Source organism: Lactuca saligna, chromosome 5, assembly GCF_052625555.1.
Source record: "Lactuca saligna cultivar CGN05327 chromosome 5, ASM5262555v1, whole genome shotgun sequence".
Taxonomy (NCBI): domain Eukaryota; kingdom Viridiplantae; phylum Streptophyta; class Magnoliopsida; order Asterales; family Asteraceae; genus Lactuca; species Lactuca saligna.
The window spans coordinates 43,426,019-43,450,613 of NC_136421.1; positions in this window are offsets into that span (position 1 = coordinate 43,426,019).

A 24,595-nucleotide genomic window follows, 5' to 3' on the forward strand; every position below is an offset into this window, starting at 1 on the left:
AAATTCGAATTGTGAAGAGGAGTGTCGTAATCATAATCGAAAATTTTAAGAACACACTATGTACCTTTGACTAAATTTATCAACATTTCTCAACCTAATCCTTTAGATTTGAAATGAAGCATAATATTCTCTCCCTTAATTATAGAAAAACAACTTTACAACCCTTACGACTTTGCAAGGTATAACTCTTGTTTTCTATAATTAATATTGCCAACTTGCAAACTTTCCATAATAATCATACAATCATAACTTTTATGCTCCCACTATAATGATGATTACTATAAAAAACATAACACTTATGCTCCCACTAGCTTCGACATGTATTCAAAACATCTTAACTTCCAGAAAAACAATACCTATTGAATTTCTGAAGTCCATATTTCTAATACTTAATGCTTTGATAATCTTTTATCAAGGCCTCTTAAGCTTATACACCTTTGCCTTAGATAGTTCATATGTGTGTCTAAACAATTAAGACTAATTGCCAAACCTCACAATTCAAATCATGGAAAGGGATACCGTAACCATAATTGAATTCGAGAATGCAACTTTACAATCACTATCTTCTTAAAATCTTTCTTAGTGAAAGCATTTCCTCACAATCATTTTCATGAAGGAGGAAATCTTATGACACTTAGATTTAAACGGTGTATGTGTTCCTATCCATGTGAATTTGTTAAAACCAAAGTTTACGACAAATTCAAACTCATATGGACCGAACTTTCTTAATCTTGATTTCTTGCTTTATGGTAGCACAGCTGCCCACCACATCTTCCAAGTAGTTAAGCAGCTCACCTTTTCCTATCAATGTACCTTTCATTGATCAAGGTGCCTTGCCTTTTACGCGTTCAAAATGAGAACTCATAGAACTCACATGCATAATTAACTCGATTGGAAACAGCACAGAAACAAAATAATGTTAACACGATAGGTTGTAAACCTCAACTCGTGTGCTAGTGATGATCGATAAGGTTTATTTGATTTGTTGTTGAAACTTTTCAAGACCATTAAGACTCCCACTGACTCCTTGACATATAAGATTCTCTTGTCAATAAACATTTGTTGACAACCAAATATTCAAGAGTTAGTGTAGCTTTTATCAAAACACTTCATAAATTGGTCCTAGTTGGCCTTTGTCTTATCCAAGACATCACAACTTTCCACGTTTGATGAATGTTATAAACCTTCTTAATACTTGTCACTGATTGTCACAATCTTAACTTTAAGACTTGTTATTGGAACGAAGTATGATTGACCTTTTGATTTAATCATTTCTTCAATTCTTGATTCCTCTTCTTAAACATACAATTATACTAAGACTTACTTAGAGGATCAATTGAGATATGGTTCTTAATCATAAAGACCTATCATAAAGCATAAAAGGTACTCTCCCTTCTTCTTAGAATGGAGAAACTTTTATCTTTCTGCCTACTTGATTCTTATTCGTTTTGCTATTGATTTAAACCTTTTTAATCAATTCCAAATTATACTTAATCTTATAAGTATAATCATATTTACTAAACCTTTAGTAAATCATGACGAATATCTTTGTTTCTCTTATGGCGAACTTGATCAACACACAACTTTGTGTACTCGATCTCCTAGTTCTTCACTTGACACTTTGTCAATGAATTACTCTAATTTCCGGATATGAAATTTCTCATTCATCATGCAACCAAGTTTCGTGATTCCAAATTTCTGTCCAATTGAAATTTGGGCGATGAGAAACTCTCCCTATTTGGTAAATTCTTGACATTTCCATAATCACCATAAATAAGAATCATATCCATTTGTTGTAGAAATATGCAAACATCAATTTTCATAACGATTTCATTGCAAGGAAGTGAACAAATAAATAAATAAGTCAAACAAAATTTATTTTATTTATAAAAGCAGCGGAAAACATTTGTCCTTACAATTCAAAATCCATTGAAAACTATGTATTTCAAAAGGAAAATTTCTAACAACTCTATCATAACTATCTAAGCTCAAAATCTAATCTTCAAATTCATGCGATCGAGATCCATTTCTTCGTGATTAGACTCATCTTGCTCTATTTCATCAAGCTTCCTTTCTTTTCACCGATCCTACAAAAACATTCAAATGCAATCTTATCACATCATGTATTTTGAATCAATGAATAGGAACTTAACGAAGTTAGATAGTGGATTTTACCTGAAGCGCAGTCATACTCTTTGACTCTCCCATCTTTGGAATTTTCAGGCTCTTGGGGCAGACTTCTATCCAACGCCCTTTCTCTTGGCAGCAAACGCATGTCGCTTCTCTTAGAACGTCCTCAGAAGCATGGTCGGTTGACTTTCCCAACAAATACGCTCCATTGCTTCGCCAAATCATTTCTGATTCAGCAGCAATGAGCATGTAAGTTAGGTCAATGAGGTTGTCGTCATGATCCATCATATAATACTTTCTTTTGAACTCATTATATGATTCAGGAAGTGACTGCAAAACCCAATTTACAGCCAACTCATCGGGGAATGACACACCCAACATTTTTTAACCTATCAATGTGTGATTGCATTCCTAGAATGTGGGCACACACGGATTTACCATCTTCATGTTTCATTTCCAATAGGGCTTTAGTGATATTGAACCTTTCAATTCTTCGATCTTGTGGGTTAGGGAGAATAATTGGAGGAGGTGGAGGAAGTGAAGCATGATTTCTTGTTCCTCGATCGAATCGTGGAATACCATATTCATGTGGAATGCTTGTTCCACGGGATTTGAGAAGATCATAGTTATCGATCTTTGACATCTACAAAACATGAGAAAACGTATTCAAGTTAGTTGATTGATTGAGTCCTTAGTAAATCACCCAAATGAGATACTAAGGCTAGGACCCAACACAATATGCTACAACCTAGAATAGGGATGCCGTAATCTAGTTGCAGAATATTTGAAGGTAAGTGAATGACGATTCACTAATTTCCACCATGAAAAACGAAAAATAAATTTAAGTTTTAAATCTATGAAAACTCCTAGATCCTTTGAGATTCATTGAACATTTCAATGGCATGTTTATATCTCGATATGCCCCTCTTGTTTGTGACTGGGATGCCGAGGATCACAAAGCGGGTGTGAATAACCATGCAAACTTACATGGTGCCCTCACATGTTACAATCACCTATTCGATGTGCCGGTAAACCACACACGCTCCACCGAACTATTACAAACATTGAGTCACCCTTTGCTACCTTTGCTTAGAACCGTTTAGTGTGCCGGTAAACCACACACGCTCCACTAACGTCTTCGCAAGGGCACAAAGTGTAATTTCATGGAATTGCATCAATTCACTTTTGCCTAAGTAACTAAGATTGGGAATTTGGAAAACATTTAGTTACTTTGTATTTCATTATACTTATAATGGAAGGTTTCGTCATATCCTACCCGTTCGGCTAACGACCCTCCACTAGTCAAGAGTGCGGTGGGTAAGAGTGGATACCCATTCAATCGCCATATTATAGGCAATTTCCTTAAACACCCCTTATAGACCAGCTTCGTGAATGAGGCCTACTAACGGTAAGACTGACTTTTACTTATACATATATAAATATATATATATATATATATATATATATATATATATATATATATATATATATATAGTGTTAGACTTTTAATGTTATATATATAGTATAGGGTGTATTTTGCACTTTTAAATTACTAGGTGGTCTAATTTAATAATTATACCTTTAATTCAATTAAATTGTATACCTAAACTTTTATGGATTTATTAAACCTCTTTTAATTATACATCTTAATTAATTAATAAAACCATAAGGGTGTGAATTGAACTTTTCAAAACATTACTAGGGTTTTAGAATTTAACATTCCTAATTAAACTTTTAATCAACTTTTAAATTCCAAAACTTGAGGGCAAGTTTTGAAACATTTCAATACATTAGGGTTTGAACTATTTAAATTTCAAAACAACAAAACTTTTGGGTTCAAATTTAAACTATAAAACCTAAGGGGCAAAATATGAAACTTTTCATAACAACAAGGATCAAATAACAAATAATTCAAATTAACATTTAATCACATAATTATCCATATTTGATTTATTTAATGATTTCTTGCAAAACAATCTATCAATTTACTCAAAATAATTAATCAATTATCACATAAGAAAACAATTATCTTATTAATTGATAAATATCTTCAATTAGATCAAAATTATAGTCAAATATATCATATAATCGGATTAATATTGATCTAACATGATAAGGTAACTATCCATAAGCAAAAACAACAAGAAAACCCGATATACCCTCCATCTGACGAGTTGACTCGTCGAGTCAAGCCTGGACTCGTCGAGTCAGCATGGGCTCGGCGAGTTCAGCTATGGACTCGGCGAGTCGAGCCTCCAGAAACCCAAAAAACGATTTTTTTCAGTTATATAATGCATCAATACAATTGAAACCAAGCTAGGCTCTGATACCACTGATGGGTTTTGGTCATAAGACATCCTATGTGCTCATACAAACCCTAATGCTTGGATCTAGGTTTCTCTATTGTACATGCAAGTTATCCAAGACTATAAACCCTAATTCTAGCATTCAAGTGATCATATTAACATAAGAATAGGTTTATAATGTTACCTTGATTGTTATGTAGCAATAACAATCCCAAATCTCCTTGTATTGACTTTGGAAGGCTTAGAGTCACAATTGTCACTCCTCTAATGGCTTACAAACACCAAGAGCAAATGGAGAAGATATGAGGAGAGAGTGGAGGTATTGAATTCGTCCCTAAGAAGCCTTGGGAAGGTCTTACACGAATTCATGAGCCAAGGGGGGTTTATATAGGTGTACAGATAGGGTTTCAGTCATTATCCTTATCTAGTTGCTTGCTTACCAAGCAACCCATAAGATAATCCTTGAATCCTTATCATAGTCGAATTCTAAGGCATTATCACCTTAAATTCGTCCATCCTATATTTAGGATAATCCTTACCTTATTTTGTAACTATCACATAATTACAATTCAGCCCCTCTAGTTTAATTAATTACACCTGATCACAAAATTAATTCCTAATTAATTATTGACCAATATTAATTAAACAAATATGATTTCTCCTTTAATATATTATTCTTATAACATATTAATAAATCATAATAACCTCTCTCTCCATTTATTTCTCCAATCAAGTTGCTTTGGTGAAGGCAACCCAAAAGGACCATGCACCATCGGGTCAAGTACATACCAAAATAGTTATGGACTTAGACACTAATCCAACAGCACGTGCATGACACTACACGATGGTATTTTCATTCCAAGGATATGAGTTGCTATAAGTGTAGCAGGATTGATCATATCAGCAGGGGTTGTCCTCGGGGGCAAGCCCGCTATGTTTTCTCTGCGTCTAAATGTGTCACTAAAGGGTCTTCTGTCCTAGGAGAAGGGGAGGAGCAGTGATTGCGCCTGCTCTGACTATTTTGTGGATCTCTGATAGTCGTGAGGATAGGACAAGAGACCCAACAGAGAAGAGTCGATCATTGCAGTGTCAGACAGGGGAGTTCAATGCTCCGTCGGGTGATTTTGCAGGCATGTTATCTTTTGCATTCTTTTCGGTTATTTAAGTGTTCATGTTGCTTGATATTTGATATTGATTGGGGTAAGCTTTATCTTCGGGTTATTTCCATGTTATCGTTGAGCGGGTTCCAATGTGATCAATTGATATTCTGGGTTTGGTCGAGTTCAGTTCAGGGAAAATTGTGTGGAAAAATATGGATAGGATCCAGCGAGTTGGTTCTCTGATAATCGTCAGGGTTCAATGGTTATAATATTTATTTCGGTAGGAGCGGAGTTGCCTATGGAAGAACTTTTGGGTTCAAGCATTGCCGTTGTTAGGAGGGAGCGGTGACGGGAGATGGTAGTGTCAGTTACATGGGTTGTTTGGCCATCAAAAGTGTCAGAGGAGCTTTATATTCGCATGGGCTGCAGTCAGTCGAAATCCAATAATTCTTTGAAATTGGAAGTTGGGGTAAAGGTTTGTCGATTCATGGCAAAGGTTATTGTTTCATTCGTCAGCATCAAAATTCAGGAATGGTGTCATGGGAGGTGATCTCGGATTATCAAGTAAGTTAAGATTTCGAGGGCATTCATCATGGTTTTAGAAAACCGGGTGATTAATGAGTGGGCTAGCAATGGAATGCTAGTATTGTTTAGCGCAAGATATGGGCAGTTCATTCTATTTGAGGGAGATGATTTGGAGATATATAAGGAATAATAAGTGAGAGATCTTCGCCGAGTCCAAGTGGGGGGGAGTTAAGTGGCTGTTCAGTTTGAGGTTGCATTGGTGGGTGGGTGGGTGGGTGGGGGGTTCAGGAAACTTTCGAGCGCGGGTCGACATCTCCATTGCTATTCATATTAGGCCATGGGACTCGAATGTGTGACCCTAACTTCTGATTGGCGGTAGGATTTGGATCAAAGTGTGTTGTATTGTGATGGTTTGAGTATGGTAGGGCCATGAGTAATATCCTAGTTGGTTGGAGGTGTTGTAAGATTGCGATGGGATCGTAGCATTCACTAGTTCGAGATAAACCATTATTAGAAATGGTCGAGTGTGATGAGGAAATTAGTTTGCGCCTTGAGCACGTCGATCAGAGTTGTCGAGGATTTTTCTTTGTTTTGGGTTGAGGTTCGTGTCGGTTCGGGTATGTATAGCTTTAGATGAATAGGACCCATGGGTGAGGCCCGTGTGATCATGATAAATTAGGCTGGTTTTGGTGGATACCGTTGGGTCAAGGTATCAGATCTTGAGTTGCAGGATTATGTGGGGGATTAGTGTGGGTCATAGAGGGGTTTTAGGCTAGGTAGCTTACCGTTTGGACTATTAGGAACCTAGTGGTTGGACCGGATGCGAGACTGGTAGTCTTAAAAATAGGTTTGTTGTGAACATTTATCGGTCAGGTGAGGGTTCTGTTGGGTTATGAGCATTCTAACACTCCTAAGTGTACATGCAACCCTAAATACCTTGGATCTATGTTTTCTCTATTATACATGCAAATATGAACATCCAAGGTATTATCCTAATCTAGCATACAAAATAATGGATATAACAAGATAGAATACATACCTCTTTGATAGTGCTTGTCTTCATGAAGCTTGAGTGCTTAGTGCCCCAAGTGTGACACCTCAAATGGTTCACACAACACCATAAGCACTTGGAATAACTTAGAGAGAAATTAGAACACTTCATGAAATCGTGTAGCCCTCATACATACACCTAGTGTTAGTCATAGTCACGATTTCTTGAGCCATGGGTTTCTTTTATATGATGGCTATTAGGGTTACACCATGTAACTCATGACTTTACCCATTCCTTATGCTCCATGGATTTTAACCTCCATGGAGTATCCATGGGTCACCCCATGGACTTAGTCCAACATAAGGAATCTTGGATCACAAGCCCATATATATAAGAATGAATGATTTACACAATCAACCCATATATTTAATTAGTCTTCTTTTGATCACTTAATTAATTCTAGATTAATTCTTGATCAATACTAATTAAATAATCTCATTATTCTTATTATTAATATACTAGAACTTATAATATATTAATAACCGTAAGTGTCTTATTTCTCTCATTATAGTCTATCGAAGTGCATGATGCCATGCAACCCAAATGGACCATGCCGGGTCGGGTCAAGTCTTACCAATTATAGTTATGGACTTAGACATTAATCCAACAGTCTCCCACTTGGATAAGTCTAAAACTATTATTGCGTATGACTTCAGGAACCAACTAGCAATCGTAGCTCTCAAAAGCTTCTGTCGAACTCTGACCTTGTAGATGAACTCTGATCTTTGTCAACGACTTGTCCATTAGATAAGGGATCATATATTCCTCCATTCTAGATATCATATGGACTGAGACATGGATTATAATCATTCTCTTTGTCCATTAGTTGTTTCCCGATTTCCGATTTATGACGACTGACTAATTGAACAAATCAAATCAGTCTTGGCCCGGCCGAGCACTTCCATTTGTCATCATCAAATCATCGAGGGGCCCACAGATATCGCTTTTATCCCAAAGGTAAAAGGAATGGATAAACTTCGACTCATATGGCTTGTTCTACTACTTGTTGAATCATACACAAAGGCACGTTTTATAGCACCGAGTTACCAAATGCAGTTTCGTGCAATCAATGTACAACCAACTCATAGTAACAACTCATATCTCTAGGTTTGAAGAATATAAGATATTATCGTCTCATGATCACTCGTGATAAAATCCATGAAGTGATTCCAATGAGCGCGGGTTGAATCCAATACTCAGAACTTATGAGCACTCATGAGTGTTGTAGCCCTTTGTCCAACAACTTAGACCTCTACAAGCCAACCCATGACAGTCTTAATTCATATCTACTTCCAACATATGACCGACTGTGGATGGTTTGAATAACTTAGTCATTCCGGAAGAATAACCTAGTTTATTCGGGAAGTCAAAACATGCAAAGTGAAACACAATAATAATTGAATCCAATATGGTCTCAGAACTTATGAATATAAATAAAACTCCTTTTATTTATCACCATATGATTACACATTATTCATTGTATATTGTTTCAGCTATCAACATTATTCTTGAATTTAAAACAATAGTTGTCCCATGCTCCAAGAATGTACACTATGTTTTCTAAACAATAGTCATGCCATACACCAAGTATGCATAATATGTTTGACTATGATCTTTATTTTGTGAACTAGATCAAATGAACATAACTTCAATGATTCTCTTTTCACACTCCCAAATCCTTACTGCAAATGCAAGAATTCCAAATTCATGTCATTTACTGAAATCTGTTAGATTCTAAACTTATATGCATCGATCCTCTTGTAATGATTATGCACAAAGTTCGAAAGACTTAACAACAATCATTACAGAGCATTCCAAAGAAGATCAAGTCCTTGGAACCATCCTTCTTGCATTAAGTTTCCTTAATCTTACACAGATTGAAAATTCTAACTTTGAAACATTTCCAGATTCCATTTCGACTATCACTTCTGAACAAGAGTTGCCTCCTTACAGATTATGTCAATATGGTCCTTCCAGAATTATCACTATACTTCCAATTGTCCTTGAGAAACCAATCTTTGGTAAACCTTAGATTGTCCTCGACAATTGTTTAATCATTTTAGTCATATCCAGTTCTAAACCTTTTCCATTCTTAACGCCCTAGGCATTTGGAAAATTTTAGAAAGGATGAATATAGCACATGTAATCGATCCTATATCCGAAGCATATGGGACACGATTCATGATGTCTCACATAAAGACTAAACCAGTCTTTTGCTATAACATTTCCATTTCAATTTGCCAAGTTCTCATAATTCAGATTATGAAAAGGGATGCCGTAATCATAATCGAATTTAAGAACGCAAATAATGGACCCATATATAGAATTTCCTTATGTTGAGCCATTCCAACATGAAATTCATATATATCCTTGACTAAATGATTAAAACCTCATGATCTAAGCTTATAGATTTGAGATGAAGTATAATTTCCTCTCCCTTAATTATAGCAAAACAACTTTTTCCCAATTGAAACCTTTTGTTTTCTATAATTAACATTGCTAGCTTGCAATACGTATTGTAATTATCATGCTCCCACTAACATGATGATTATTAGCATAACACTTATGCTCCCACTAGCTTTGATATATACTCAGAAAGCTCGACTTCTAGAAATCAATACTTTATTGACTTTCTTACCAAAGTTCAGATTTCTGATACTAGATTGTTTTTGATAAGACTTTATCAAAAACATACACCTTCCCTTAGATAGCTCATGAGTGTGTCAAAACAATTTTAAGAACTATGAAAAGGGATGCCGTAATCATAGTCTTGATCGTTTTGACCTTTGCCATTTCTCACAAGTCCAAGTTAGTGTGCCGGTAAACCACACACGCTCCACTAATGACTTTGAGAATGCAAATATCACAATTGCTATCTAACTAAAATCTACTTAGTCAAAGTGTTTCCTCACCATCATTTTTCATGAATCGGAGAGAAACCTTATGACACTTAGATTTAATGGTGTATGAGTTCCTACCCATATGAATTTGTCAAAACCATAATCACAAGACAAGGATAATGACAAATACAAAACCATATGGATTGAACTCAATCTTAATTTCTTGCCACCTGGCAGCTCAAGGGCCTACCATTGCTTCCAAGTTGTTGTGCAACACATTGAGAACTCTAAGAACTCATATGCAAAGCCAACTTTAACTGGAATGGGCACAGAATATGTCAACACGATAGGTTATAAACCTTAAGTCGTGTGCTAGTGAAGAACTTTAGGTTTTATTCTTGATTAGTTCTTGAGACTTTCAAGACCTTTAAGACTCCCACTGTCCTCTTGACATATAAGACTTCTCTTGTCAGATATTCAAGAGATAGTGTGGATTCTAATCAAGACAAACACTTCATACAATTGGCCTTAGTTGGTCTTTGTTTTATCCAAAACATCACAACTTACCAATTTCAAATGTACAAGAGTATAAAACTTTTACTCTTACATTTGATAAGTGTTTTAAACCTTCTTAAAGACATGTCACTCAAATTACAATCTTGGAGTATGACTCTAAGACTTGTATTGGAACGAAGTATGACTCATCTTCTTGATTTAACCATTTCAACAATTCAAGATCCCTTCTTCTTAGTCATAAAAATGAACTAAGACTTCCTTAGAGAACAAATTTTGATATGGTTTCTTAATCATTAAGATAATCACAAAGCTGATACTAAAGTACTCTCCCATCTTTTCAGATTTGAGAAACTTTTATCCTTCTGCCTAATTTGATTCTTCTTATCCGCTCTGCTATGCATTGGAACTTTTCCAATGTCTCAGAGTTACACTTAAGCTTGTAAGTATAATCATTTTTACTGAGCTTTAGTAAACTATGACGAATAGCCTTACATCTTGTGTGGTGGACTTAATCAGTGCACATGACTATGTGCTCGATCCCTTAGTCCATTACTTGACTCACACATCCATGTGAACAAGTAATTAGTCTTAATTTTTCCAATACTTGAAAGTTCTCATTCATCATGCTATACAACTTGCATGATTCCAAGTCCCGGTCCAATTGAGACTTGGGTGATGAGAATCTTTCCTTATTTGGTAAATTTAGACATTACCACAAATGAAGGAATCAATTTCATATTTCCACTCTTGCTATTAATGGAATCATATAAGCAACAATTTGTCCTCAAATGCCATTGTAAGGATATTTTTAAAATAAATAAAATCAAAAATTTTCTTTTATTTTAAAACTATGCGGAAAACTTATCCTTACAATCCATATGAAAACTTGTTGCTATCTATTCCTAAGCAATACCTCATAACTCCTAAGAAGTAGCTCAAGAATCCGATCTTCAAACTATGCGATAGAAATCCATCTACGTGATCAGATTCAGCATATTCTTTCTTTAAGTTCCTTTACTTTTCTTTGATTCTTAAAACATTACCATGTGACCTAGTCACATCATGTATCAGGAATCTCATAATAGAAACTTAACAGAGTTAGATAGTGGACTTTACCTAAAGTAGAGTCAAACTTATTGACTTTAACATCCTTAGGTAAATTTGGCAGCTTCGCAACTAATAACCCTTACTTTGGCAATATAAACATATGGACCCTTTGATAATGGTACACGGGACTATCACAAACTTAGTTTTTCTCTTTACCATTTGTTCAACCGAGTTGACTATGGCCGATCCCTTTCCATTGGGAAGAGAATGCTTTCCTGGATTTCCTGTGTCACTATTGTCAATGTCCATAAAGTTTCAGGAAGTTGATCTTAACAATAGATAAGATCATTAAGGGTCTTGTCATAGTCTATTTCATAGGTGTCCCAAAGGAACTCACTATGTGACTTAGAAAGTGATTGAACCATCAACTTTCTCAAGACTTTGACACCCAACTCTCCCGGCTTGTCAATATGTGACTACATCTCCAAGATGTGATCACACCTAGACCTTGTCTTGCCAATAGGGTTCGAGTGACTTTAAACTTTTCAAGAACTTGTGGGTTAGGGAGAATAATTAGAAGAGGAGAGAGAAGTATGATATCCATGGGACATCATCTTCATTTAGGAAAGCTTGTTTCAAGAGATTTGGGAAGATCATAAATGTCTAATCCAGACATGTTATGGGAGATATTCAAGATAGTTGATCTTTGAGTCCTTAATATGACACCCAATATGAAAATATTAAGGCTAGGACCCAACAAACTATTTTATAACTTAGAAGAGGTATGCCGTAATCCAAGCTATAAAACAATTTGAAGGTAGGTGAATGACGATTCACCAATTTCCACCAAGATAAACGAAATGTATTATTAGGTTTTAATTGGTTTTGAAACTCCTAGATCTTTTGAGATTCATTGAACTGTTCAATGGCATGTTTCAATCTCGAGTGTGCCCTTCAGGTTTTGTGACTGGGATGCCGAGGATCACAAAACAAGGTGTGAAGTAACCATGCAAATTACTTGGTACCCTTAAGTGTTTATCCCTCAATCGATGTGCCGGTTAACCACACACGCTCCACCGATACTATGATAAACATTAAGTCACCCTTTGCCTACCTTTTTAAATACGAGTTAGTGTGCCGGTTAACCACACGCGCTCCACTAACCGACTCAAACAAAGTGCAAAGTGTAATTTCATGGATTAGCACCTTATTCACATTTTCCTAAGTAACTAAGATTGGGAATTATTAAGAGTTTAGTTACTTAGTATTTATCATTAATACTTTTAATGAAGGGAGAATTATAGTCATGTCAAACCCATTCGGCTAACGACCCTCCACCAGTCAAGCGAGCGGTGGGTGAGAGTAGACACCCATTAAGTTGCCATTTTATAGGCAACAACCTTATACCCACCTTATAGACCGGCTTCGTGAATGAGGCGTACTAGCGGTAAGACCGACTTTACTCTTATACATATAAATATTATTAACTTATAATATTATAAAGTATAAGGATTGAATTTTAACTTTTAAAATTCTAAGGGCTAACTTGGAATTAAAGTATTCATAAGAGAAAACTTTACAAATTCCAAAACTTGAGGGCAAGTTTTGAAACTATTCAAAACTAATTAATTCCATAACTTATGTATTTAAAGTAGTTTTAATCCAAAAACTCTTCAAGTTCCATAACTTGTGGACAAATTATGGAAGACTTTAAACTAATAAAGAATTAATCTTTTCTTTATTTTATAACTTATGGAATTAATTAAGGTTACATATTTTATTTATTTATTTATTAATGAAGTGACTCTTGAACCTCCATAACTTAAGGACAAGACTCTTCACCTTTTTGTAACCTTTGCCAACTTTATGAGTTTTATGAGTCTTTAATGTGACTCTTCATGTAACTTAAGGATAAGTTACACAAACACATTTTATACTCAACTCTTAGATTAATTTGGATTGAAAACAACTTTTTCACTCAACTTTTCTATTAATCTAAGCAACTCATAAGAACAAGATAATTCAAATCAAACTTTTTCATGTAATTAGTCTAGCCTTTAAACTAATACAAAACATGAATCTATTGACAATTATCATAAAAATGGATTAGCATGAACATTACCACATTTAAAAACAAGTTTATAAGTTCAAAACAACTTAGGGTAATGTTCCTAGTCCATTTCTAGCCAAAAACCTCGAAGATATGCTGTCTGGGGTCCAACTCGTCGAGTGCATGAACTCAACTCGGCGAGTTGGATGCATTTTGCCTTGGACTCGTCGAGTCCCTTCATGGACTCGGCGAGTCAGCTGGGCTGACAGCATCAAAACTCGATTTTTCAGCTTCTATTGCAGGTATAACAAGAAAACAAGCCTAGGCTTTGATACCACTGTTGGGTTATGAGCATTCTAACACTCCTAAGTGTACATGCAACCCTAAATACCTTGGATCTATGTTTTCTCTATTATACATGCAAATATGAACATCCAAGGTATTATCCTAATCTAGCATACAAAATAATGGATATAACAAGATAGAATACATACCTCTTTGATAGTGCTTGTCTTCATGAAGCTTGAGTGCTTAGTGCCCCAAGTGTGACACCTCAAATGGTTCACACAACACCATAAGCACTTGGAATAACTTAGAGAGAAATTAGAACACTTCATGAAATCGTGTAGCCCTCATACATACACCTAGTGTTAGTCATAGTCACGATTTCTTGAGCCATGGGTTTCTTTTATATGATGGCTATTAGGGTTACACCATGTAACTCATGACTTTACCCATTCCTTATGCTCCATGGATTTTAACCTCCATGGAGTATCCATGGGTCACCCCATGGACTTAGTCCAACATAAGGAATCTTGGATCACAAGCCCATATATATAAGAATGAATGATTTACACAATCAACCCATATATTTAATTAGTCTTCTTTTGATCACTTAATTAATTCTAGATTAATTCTTGATCAATACTAATTAAATAATCTCATTATTCTTATTATTAATATACTAGAACTTATAATATATTAATAACCGTAAGTGTCTTATTTCTCTCATTATAGTCTATCGAAGTGCATGATGCCATGCAACCCAAATGGACCATGCCGGGTCGGGTCAAGTCTTACCAATTATAGTTATGGACTTAGACATTAATCCAACAGGTTCACCAGGAATCAGAAGGTTGTGGTGTGAAATGCAAGTGCAGATTCGTGAATCTCAGGTAGTGAATGGAGCGTTAAATTGGTTTTAGTTAATAACTAAAATTGAGGTATCAATATGCCAATGGCATCAATACCAGGGTTCAAGGGTAGTGAATGGGTTCAGTTTTGATAGAAATCGAGTTGTTGTGTTGTGTCTTGGGTTGGTTCTGTTTTCAAGAAGGCCACAACGCGGTTGGAATCAGGATAAGGTAGGTCGTTGAAGATCGGGTATGATATGAGACTACAGTTGGTCTCGTGGCATCCTTTTAGCAGTAGGTTTGATTTCAAGGTGGTTTGGAGTATTATCTCCAGATAATGTTGCTCTCAAAAGTTGTGTGTGGATACCGTGTGTTTGTATGTCTTTTGGCTTAGCAATCGGGTAGGAGTCCGGTGATTCAGTTAATTGGCATATAAGTTGGGACCAGGGAGGTCTCGACTGCTTTTTGGAAGCAACTAGGTGGCAACAAGATGAGTTGTAGTGGTTTTAGTGATTTGAGCATTGTTTGAGTAGTCGCTTGTATTTCGGGGTGTATGTTAAGTTGCTTGTAGTTGGATTAAATAATCTTAGAGTGGCTGATTAGACCCTGATGCACAACTTTTGCATGAGTCTAATCGTTACAGATAGGAAATCTTCTACTCGAAGGATTATCTAAGCCTTCGGTCAAGCGTAAGTATTCTGCAGATGTATATGATCAATGGTTTTGTTCCAATGGAAGCATTAGGATAATTAGAGTTGGAAGGATTTTGTTTGATCTGTTATTCAATGAGGTTTTAGCATGGTAGTGTTTCAGCATAGGTGGTCTATCGGGGAGTCAGACCATTATAAATTCAGGTATAGGAAAGGTAAAAGTGGTCTTCTGTAAGGGCTAAGGGTTTATTCTTCTTCGGGTAAGGTTTATGTTTGGGTTCGATTGTTTTGGGGAGGTCGTCTTATGCTCAGAATTTTGGAATTGCATCTTTCAGTTTGTTTGGTAAGACATGAGTGTTAGTAAGGAGTGATTTCGAGGACGAAATCAAATTTAAGTGGGGGAGAGTTGTAACACTTGATTTCAAATTTACTTCATTATTCAAGGTTGCAGCCCAATCTTCAGTGGGCATGAGGCCTAGGGCATTGGTAAAGGAAGGAATTGACCTTTCGGTGTGGGTGCTATGGTTTAAGTGATTTAGGTGTTCGATTGTGTCTTTGGAGGTCAAAGTCTCAAAGTTATAATCATAATTTCGTATTTCGGTGTAACATCCATAAAAAAAGTTAATGAAAATTTGAACTTTTCAAAACATTTCAAAACCATTAAATATTATAAAACTTGTTTTCAAAATAGTATAATATCAGAGTATCCCAAAAACAAATCATAAACATGAGGCGTTGTACGATCACGTCTTTGCCTTCCCGCGATCATCTGATGTACCTAAAACCAAAGCTAAAACTGTAAGCACAAAGCTTAGTGAGTTTCTCAAAATACTCATACACACAATAATACATATATAATCACAAACAACATAATATGGGTCCAGTCAACCATCGGATTGGAATGCCAACATACTATGGATCCAATCATCATCAGGATCGAATACCCCAGGCCCACAACCAACAGGTTGGAATACCCACATACTATGAGTTCAATAATCCTCAGGATGGAATACTCATGGCCCACAACCAACATGTTGGAATGCCCAGGTCTATTGGCTTTCGCTCAAAGCAGATAAGTCTGAACCGCCAATAAAAAATGTGCACATATGACAGATAATCACCTAACCGTCTATAGACAAACAAACTGATCTAACAGATTATAGCCACATAATAACATAATACCATCCTATCTACCAGGATACTGATCTAACAGATCATACTAGCATAGCATATCAGAATAACAATCCAAAGGGTCAGCCTTGGTGCCTTCGACCCTTATGTATAGTGAGGAAAACTCACCTCGCAATGTAGATCTCGACTGATGAACCGAACTCCCGAATCTTTGACTCCCCAAAAATCCCAAACTATCCAATAATGAATATTAAGTCAATAAATGGGAATATAAATCTTGACCAAGAGTCCTACAACTATTTATAGTCAATTTTGACTTTTTCCCAATTTTAGGCCAAGGCCCAATGCCAAACCATGATCCACAAGTATACATATGCAAGGCCCATTATTGGCCTAATTTTCCAAATTAGGCCCAACTCCTTATTTGGTCCTTGTACCAAATCCATTACCAAAACTGGCCTAAAACATTATTGTTCAGAAATTCCACCAAGGCTCGTGTCAAACTGGCCCAAGAGTGGCCAAACCCTGAAGCCGAAAATGTCAAAAGCCCAACAGAGGACGTATGCGACGCTTACTCCTCTGGTACGCTGGGAGTACCTTCATTTGTGTTGACCACCACCAGGGTGGTCGACTTAGTACGTTGGGCGTATATAAATTACGCGGGTTTGTACTAAAACTCTCTTAAGTGCTTAATGGCTTAAGCACTTAAGCCCATATTTCAGATCCATTGACCAAAAGTGTCTTAGAAACATAAAGTCTCGAACTTCATCAATTTAGATGTCCAGAAAGCTCTTAATACATGGTCTCAATCCATTTAAGATCTTTCTACTACATGCATGGGACATCTTAAGCCATTGAGACCTCATTTTATCACTTAGGACTCTCTCTAAGGTCTGAAAGGACAGGTCATCTCATCCAAATCATAACTTGCACCAACTTGGGACTTTTGAGACAAGAAATGGTTCCATAAAGCTAGCTTTGCAATATCTATATCATACAAGCATAAAGTTTCAAGCTTTTTACCTTCTAGAGCTTCTATAGCACAAGGAAACTTCAGATCTATAATATTGCCATCCTCCTCCAACTATTTGATGCAATGCCTTCACATTCAAGAGCTTAAGACCCACACTAACTCACACTCACACATAAAATTAGGGTTTGGGATGGTTCTGGAATATGGAGGCTAGGAATGATGAGATAAAATAAGTCATATGGATTTTATATAGCCCCAACCCTAAATATTAGGGTTTTCTTCGGACATGAGTATGCCCAGCGTACTAGGGCGCGCCTAGTACGCTCAGCGTACCCTTATGTACGCGCATCATATTCTCCTGGTCCCAAAATTGCAGCTTAGCCCTTAGGCTTTTCATGGCTTTACCCTTCCATCCCCAGGGACTATAAATGACAAATCTTAGGATGTTACATTCGGGTCTTTTATGGATTTTGGGTTTTTCTTGGAAGTTTTAAGGCCTAGATGTGTTGTTAGAAATGTAGGGCTTCTCGCTAACTTTTCGTGGATATAATGTTCGTTGGAAATGGACCTAAGATGAGGAAGTCATGACATTTTTAAGATTTTGGCAGAAATGGTCCTTATTGGAAAAAGGTTTGCATTTAAATCCCATGCGTGGATGGCGAGGTAGGCACGTGTTTGGGTGAGTACGCCCAACGTAATGGTCAGAGTGCCAAACCCTAGTTGTTAGGTTTTGGGCACTATATAAACATCTTTATGAGCTCAAGGCTCTTTCCTTTCTCAGCTCTGATTGCATTCAAGTCTCATTTTGGAAACACTAATCCAATTTTTGAGTGTTTGAGTGATCCAAGTGTGCTTTTTAGTGTGTTCTTGATCATTTTGATGAAGAGTGTGTTGGTGCTAGCTTGTGGATTCAAAGGAGGATGCTTAGATACAGACTTTTGGCTTCATTTTCAACTCATTCAAGTAAAAAATTTATTACCTTGACGTCTTCTTATGTTAGTTTGAGTTTAGGGCTACATTAAGGGTTTTTATGGTTTATTATGTTCTCCTTGTGAGCTTGAGCCACTCTAGGAGCTTGGAGTGATAGGTGTTGCCTCTTCTGATGTTTATAGTCCATAAAAATGTTTGCTTGATGCTTAGGAATGACCCATGCATGTTCTAGTTGGATTAAGTTGGGTCTTAATGGATTAAAATGGTCAATTGGTCCCATTGAGCCATGCAAATGCATAAAGTTGCTGACTTTATGCATTAGGATATTTATTTTGAGGTTCCTTAAAGTTTGGATGTAAAGTACTTAATCAATTAAGTCAGAAATCGAGTTTGGGTTAAGCCAGGTTACGACCTGCATAACTGGCTGTACGCTTAGTGTACTGAATTGAGATCACGACTAGTATTCTTCGAGCACGCCCAACATAAGCTGAGCGCACACCCCACGTTCGTCTCCAGATGGGTTTTCGGGATTTTTTCATTATGGGCTTCGTATATTTGGGTTGCAAGTATGGATTGTTGGATATAGAGTGGAACCCAAGTGTTAATTGGGTGTTATTTTGTACTGATAGCTCGAGGGATTCGTAAGGGCAACAACTAGGGATCTTCAGTGAGATTCAACATTCGAGGTGGGTTTCCTCACTGGGATTAGCGGATCTAAGTTACCAATGCCGACCCTTATTGATTATGCTAGGATGTTGGGAGTCCGCATGACCCTTGAATGTGTTATGTGTTGCTATGTATACTGGGTGGGGCTCGATGCCGGGCGAGGCCTGATGAATGGAACATATGCTATTCTTTATCATCATTATACGTGTTAGCATGATTATGTAATATATATATATATATATATATATATATTGTATGTGTATAGCGGGTGAGGCCCAATGACAGGCGAGGCCTGAGAATAATAGATTTGTAAACCTAGCTGGGATCGTTGTTGGGTGAGGACCGATGTAGGGCAGGGCCCCAGTATGTGATTTGTTATGTATGGTATGGGATAGTTTGGGGAACTTGCTAAGCTTTGTGCTTATGGTTTTTAGTTTATGTTTCAGTTACTTCCGGTTCCAAGGGAAAAAGCTCAGGATGACTGCATCGCACACACCACATGAATTTGCACTTGATATTTCACTATGATTTTTATGATATTTGATAACTTGTTTTACTTAGAATGTAGGGATGATGTTGGAATACTGGTTTACTTAAAATAAAAATGAAAATTTTGGATCATATTTTTGGGACGTTACATTTGTCATGGATAGTCGAGGGTCGTTGACCTGATGCGATCCGGTTTAGGTTCCAGTTTTTGGTGGGATCAGGTATATTGTATTGGAGGAGGCTTATAAGTCTCGCTTTCTATTCATCCGGGGGGGGGGGGGGGGGCACCAAGATGTATCAGGATTTGAGGTTAAGCTATTGGTGTTCATGTATAAAGAAGGAGATAGCCTGGTATATCGAGAGATGCTTGACTTGCAGGATGGTCAAGGCTGAGTACTAGAGGCCGCATGGAAAGTTGCATTCCATGGAGGTTCCCATGTGGAAATGGGAACAAATTTCTATGGATTTTATCACCAAGTTGCCAAAGACGACAAAGGGTCTTGATGCTATCTGGGTCATTGTGAATCGATTGACCAAGAGTGCCCACTTTTTGGCGATTCGAGAGAGTTCTCCGGCAGAGAAGTTAGCTGATGTGTATCTTCACGAGATCGTTGCTCGCCATGGGGTTCCGATCTCCATTGTTTTAGAGCGTGATGTTCGGTTCACTTCCTGTTTATGATAGAAGTTCCATGAGGAATTGGGCACGAGGTTGCATTTCAACATTTCTTATCATCTGTAGAACGACGACTAAAGTGAGCGGACGATACAGATCCTTTAGGATATGTTGCAGGCCTACATCATTGATTTTGGTGGGAGTTGGGATTTGTACCTACCCATAGCGGAGTTTTCCTACAACAACCGTTATCACTCCAACATTGGTGCTTTGCCTTTTGAGCTTTTGTATGGTCAGAGATGTCGTACCCCGGTTTGTCGGGGTGAGGTTGGTCACAGGGTGATGAGGCAGATCGAAGTGGTCCTTCAGACCACAAAGCTGATTCAGCATATCAGGCAGAGATTGTAGACCGCTCATAGTCCACAGAAGAGCTATGCCGACCGGTGCTAATATGAGTTAGAGTTTCAAGTCAGCGACATGGTATTACTGAAGGTCTCACCTTGGAAGGGGGTGATACGCTTTAGGAAGAGGGGAAAGTTGGAGCCCTGATATATTGGGCCTTTTTCGGGTGATTTCCAAGGTTGGCAAGGTTGCTTGTAGATTAGATCTTCTTGAGGAGCTCAGTCAAATTCATAGCTCTTTCCAAGTGTCGTAGCTGCAAAAATGTGCATTGGATGAGGATGTAGTGATTCCCTTGAATGAGATTCTGGTCGACGAGCGCCTGAACTATGTTGATAGGCCGATGGCTATCCTAGAAATGAAGGTGAAGGTTTTGCGTAGCAAGGAAGTACCTTTGGTAAAGGTACGGTGGCAGCACTGGAGAGGCTCCGAGTAGAACTGGGAGCCGGAGGCCGGGATGCGAGAGCATTATCCAGAGTTATTCGCCACAACAAACTTCGAGGACAAAGTCTAGATCAAATGAGGTATGATTGTAACATCTTGATGGCGAGGTACTCATAGTTTCAACCTTATAATTTATTTATAATGCATTCTAGTCCCTAAGTAGAAGAATGTGTCCATTGGAAACCTTAGTGTAAAAATTGTAACTTGAGAAAAACGGGAGTACGCCATGCGTACGTACGTACGCTTAACGTACTAGGGCATGCCTTAGTATGCTGGGGGTATATCAGCGTATGCGGGGCGTACCTACAAGGTTTAGAAACGCTAAATTTTAGGGTTGAGCCCCTATATAACCATCTTTATAGCCTCATTTCCCCTCACATCTTTAGCCTTCACTCTATTTGAGATGTTTTAGAAACCCTAATCCTTTGAGTGTGTGTTTTGAGCTTAAGTATGTGTTCTTGGTGTATTGAAGGAAGAAAGAAGGTATATCGAGGAGCCTTGGTGTGGAAGCACGCTTGTAGATCTGAGATCTTGCTTCCTTGGGAAGCTCCATAAGGTGTAAAGCTTTGATCTTGACATGTATTTCCTTAACACATTGCCATAAGAAGTTTTATGAGTTTTTAGTCCCTTTTATTGGACTTAATGAGTATGAGCTACTCTAAGACCAAAGGAGTTGTCCTTTCAGAAGATTTGAGGCGCATTAAGTCATAAAAATGCTATCTTAACTCATTTGGTGCTTGCATGCTAGTTATAGAAGTCTTAAGTGGTCAAGGCAAATGAGGGTTATGGTATTGGGACTTATTATGTCATGCATAACTATAAAGTTGGAAACTTTATGGTTTGGAACACCTTTTTAGGCTTATATCTGGATTTGTACGTTTGGACTTGTTAAATTAAGCACTCAATGGAATTTTTGCATGGCTGCTGCGTACGGTGGGCGTAAAATGGGGTATGCTTGGTGTACATGGTCAACTACTCGTTTTTTGTCAAGGGCTGAGTACGCGGGGCGTAGGAGTTGAGTACGCTGGGCGTACTAGGCTAGGTTAACTTTATGTTGACTTTTGACTTAGTTTGACCTCAGGGGCATTTTGTTATGAAGCCTAAGGGCTGGGTCTCTCCCTCTGTATATGTGATATGTAGAGTTGACTCGTGGGTCGATATTCTTTTCATCTACTTTTACGAATTTGCGAGGTAAGTCTTCCTCACTGTACTTTCGGGTCGAACGAACTAAGGTCGGGCCATTGGATTGTTATCTTAGTTTAACACATGATTGGTATGCTGTGGTGATATGTATCCCGATAGATAGGATGATGCTATGCTTAAAGATCTGTAAGATCTGTCTGATTGTCTATTGGCTGATTATATGTATGCTTATTTGTTATGCATACGTCGACATGGTTTATGCATGGTTGGGTTGAGTCGTACCAATGTAGACTGAAGGCTAAGAGACCCATGGCATCCCAGATAGACTGCAGACCCGAGAGGTGTACCAATCAGGCGCTACTTACGAAAGATGTGTCTAGAATGGTTATGTTGGCTTGGTTGTTGGATTTCATAAAAACTATATGCTGAAATGGTCTTGCCTCCTAACCGTCTGGCCATGTTGGTCCTTATTTGATAAAACTCTCAGTATTCATTGGGATTAGTTAATAACCAGTTAACATCAGTAGAAGTTCTTCCTTGGCTAATAGTAGGGTGAAATGGAAAGGAATCCTAGAAGGAGAGTTTAGGAAATTTAATATATGTTTGATAAGGCACATAATCGTAGACAGAGCATAAGTAAAGATGCGAAGTCCTAGTGTAATCTAGGAAAACCTCTTGTATGTGCTCATCGGACACACACACACACACACACATATATATATATATATGTATGTTTAGCGGTCATCCTGTGTAGTATTGGAAGTGACTTGGAAATTGTGTTACAATTTTTGGGACAAGTATGAGCAAGTGTGAAATGTAGTAGAGACCTATACCACCTGAAGCACATAACTCACACTAGGACCATGAATAATCATAAAGTTGCTAAGACATTGGTGGTTAGGTAGATAGTGTGGCTAACATTATGAATCTGTTTATTTTTGTCATTACCTACAATATGGTGATATCTAGAAAAATGACTTTAAGTTCGGTATCAAGTGACCATATAAGATCGAGCGAGTAAAGTATAATTACGTAAGAGACATGGTTTTTCCATTTCAACACTAGAAAAACATTATAAGGTAGATGATCACCTTCACACACAATTGTTGGTTCGATCCTTAACGAGGAGTACACGATCCGAAGTTGAATCGAGTACCATACACATCCCAACCGACATACATCAGAATAAGTTAATTCCTTAATCAGAAGTTCAGAGACTCCTAGATCTCTCGACCTCATGTCATTCTACCGATAAACTGGATAACAAGACTCGCGACTAACCGTCGTATGTCAACAACTCATCATACGAACGCAAGAGAAAAATCCTAAACAATTAACTAAGTAAACAACGACTAAACCAGAATACACCTTCACTCGACTTTAACAACCCTCTCGCCTAACCATAAGAATAACTAAGCAACCAATACGATCTATTTCGGCCAACGAGTATATTTCAACCCAAGTGAATGCTACGGGCCATATCGTAGTCTTGCAACACTCCTGCAAAACGGTCTATTTCAGACAATATGCACCACCCAATGGTCTATTGCAACATATATGAATACTATAGTCTACCCATACTTTTACAATCATTTCTCTTGTTACAATCTAACTGTAGTCTTTCCTATCATGCTCCACCCATGGGTTTTAATGACATACCAGACAGACAATCTAACATACACATGTTTAAATTTCAAATGTGTTACGTGCTTTTTAATTTTAAGTTTGATGTTTTTTAATTTCAAATGTATTCGTACTTTGTATTTTAATGAAAATTTTGATTTTCATATAATTAAAAAAAATGTTGCATGGTAAATGTGTTATGTAAATGATAAAATTTTGAAAAGACCTAACAAATCTTAGTTAACTAGTTGTGAGACCCGTATGTTATACGGGTTGGATAAAATAAAAAAAAATTAAATATGAAGGTTTAAATATATATATATATATATATATATATATATATATATATATATATATATATTTCAAAATTTGAAATTTAAAATTTAAAATTTGAATTTAAAAAGAAACATATTAAATACTATATGAGATGTAATATTGTAATTTAGTTGTTATTTTCAATTAAAGCAATTATTAATTAATGTGTAAATATGATGTGTTAATTAAGAAATATAAAAAAATAAGAAAATAACAAATGGAAAAAACGTTTATTCAAAAATACCATAAAATGATAAGTATAAAAACTCATAAGAGATTGATATGTTGTAAAAAAAAACATTCATTTATTAAAAAGGATACTTATTGAAAAAAAAAATCGAACTATAATTTCATTGTAATAGAAAAAGGAAAAAATAAATAAATAAATAAAATGTGGTGGTGATTCTTAAAATTTTTTTTTTTTTTTTTTTTTTTTTTTAATCATAATTGAAAATCCCGCATATATTAATATTTAAAAACTTTTGTATCGAAAACCTAACGCATGTCATAACTGATACCAA